Genomic DNA, 2,375 nt, shown 5'->3' on the forward strand with positions numbered 1-2,375 from the left:
GTGTTAGGAGACGTGATGATCCCCTTTTTGCCTAGAAGATGTTGTGAGGTTTCTTTAACTGCAAGGCTTTCATGGTGGCCCCAGTGCTGCAGTGCATCTGGCTGAAAAGATTTCCTGTATTTTTCTAAAAGGGTGCTGTTATTGTTCCTGCTGCTCTGGTTGTTTCCATGAGCCTTTAAAATGAAACCAAGTCCCACACCAATTTGTGAGGCAGACATTTCAAATGTTGGGAAAACTTTAAAATCAAAGTTGGATTTTGCAGGTATTCACTCTCATTAGACCACGGGAATCTTGAAATACCCTTAATCCACATTTACCTTTCATTTGAAATAACAGCACACCCCCGATGTTTGCAGACTGTATTCCTTTAACATAGGAAATAAGAACCACATATGTTTAATATACTGACATGTGCAACACTCACTTGGTACATGTGGCCCACTGATGTGATCATAGGCTTTCCTCAAGTTAGCTCTTCAAATCAGAAGGCAGTGCCACCCTTTCACCTCACGATACCCCGAGATCCCACACCGACACTGCGCCCTCCCGCTTCTTCTGCTAAGGTAGCACTAGAGCACTGGTATTGGAGAGGAGAGGGAGGAAGAGGGAGGGGGTGATGGGAATATATCAGAAGCCCCATGACAACATTTTTATGTGCATTCTCTAATTTGAGAGTCTCGGGATTTGATTGTTTGTTTTGTTTTTTGTTTTTTTCTCTTTGTAGGATAACCCTACTGCCAGGAGTCAGCACTGTACAAGTGAAAGGCCTTTGAATGTCCCCCACCACATGCTTTCCTCCAAAGCCCATTGTCTTCATGTCAGTTAAACAGGAAAGTCATGTCCCTATTTTGTGATATTAAACCTTTCAAGCATTCCTACAGCCTCTCCATCCATCGAGTCCTTTGCTGGGGAAGGCTCTGGAGGTTTTTCCCAGGAAGGTGTGTGGCTGTGCAGGCACAAGGGAGGTCACAACCCCTTTGACAGAAATTGTGCCACAGCCTGAATGTCTGCCATAGCCCTTTCTGGAGAAGTTTCTGAAGCTGAGTCTAATGTGTTTGACTCTAGCAGACCATTTTTCATGCAGGAATCTTGGTGTTTCTGGCAGATACTCCTTAGGCTGGAATCCAGTCAGCTTGTCTGAGCACAGAGAAAACACTCTCCTCCACTCCTCAAAATATTGGGAAAAGACAGTGTATTTGCTGCTCCTTGGATAAAAGCATCCCTAATGGTGAGTGTGGTCTGCAAATGGCATTATGGGCCTGCTTCAAAGGAGATTTCTAGATTGTAGGTTTAATGTATGAGCAGCAGCCCAGCCCCTGAAGGGAAGGGGTCCTGGGCTGTGTCTGCCACCTGAAGCAAGAGTGTGAGGGTGGCACTGGGCTGGGGCAGGTGGGCAGCAGAGACAAAGGGCAGACTGAAGGCAGATATGGGACTGCAGAGTGGGAACAGGGAGGTCAGAGGAGACAGTGAGGCTTGGGGAGGGAGGAGAGACCTAATAACCTAAACAACATCCTCCCTCACTCCATTCCTCCACTGTGCGGCTGTCCCAGCTCTGCACTGCAGCCCCTGCATGTGCTCTGTGTGCCTTGGGCTGGCAGGATGAGGGCAACCAGACTGTGGGATGGAGAGGACATTTCTGCTCTGTCTCTGCCAGTCAGTGGGCTGCGAGCCTTCAGCTTCCCTTGGCCTGGCAAGAAGAGGAAGAGCTGCATCCACAGGAATGGTCTTTTCAGGGTCAAGGATCCAGTTCCTTTCTCCTCTGCCCAAAGCAGAGCAGATGATAACCATTACCTACTTTGCCTATGCCTTGAGCATGCTCTGGATTCAGCACAAAGACCATAAACATTCATTAACTTCCCTGTCCAGCCCCCATGAAAGGATCCCCAGCACCTGGAGAAAGTCAGTAATGTTGGCTATGGCATACAGAGAGGTGTCTGCCTCTCTCCACTGTATACATACATTTATTGTTCAAGTTAGTTTTGTAATTAAAATGGCATTAAAGAAATTGAGTATCGAGGCTTTCAAGTCCCAGACCCATTTTTATCTTTAAACTTGCAGGGAAGAAAACCCAGTTTTTTGCATGGAGAAGATTTCTATTCCCATTTTCAGAATCTCCAGCCTTTTCATTGTTTATTTCACGTGCATGCAAATGTAGGGATTGTGCAAGCCTTGGCAGGGCATGCTGTGGAAGTTGTATCCACTGCTGAACAATTTAAGCAGTTAGGTTTCATGGAGTTTGGCAATCCCTTCCAAAAGTGCTGAATCTAGGCCAGGATTTAGGCTAGACTTGCATGGTGCTGTTAGAAAGCATAGGTTGTGTGCAGTTAGCCTGGGAGCTGGAGAGCAGAGCTACAGTCCTGCTTCTGTCCAGTGGC

General features: G+C 46.9%; 1 long non-coding RNA gene across 1 annotated transcript; it reads left to right on the plus strand.

Annotated features, from left to right (window-relative positions):
• Positions 1-475: 475 nt before the first annotated feature.
• LOC147651302 (uncharacterized) lies at positions 476-878 on the plus strand. The gene is made up of 2 exons (XR_015274376.1): positions 476-563; positions 725-878. It is a non-coding gene; the product is annotated as an uncharacterized LOC147651302 (long non-coding RNA).
• The last annotated feature ends 1,497 nt before the right edge of the window (positions 879-2,375 follow it).

This window comes from Cyanistes caeruleus, chromosome 10 (genome assembly GCF_971803275.1).
Source record: "Cyanistes caeruleus chromosome 10, bCyaCae1.hap1.1, whole genome shotgun sequence".
Lineage (NCBI taxonomy): Eukaryota > Metazoa > Chordata > Aves > Passeriformes > Paridae > Cyanistes > Cyanistes caeruleus.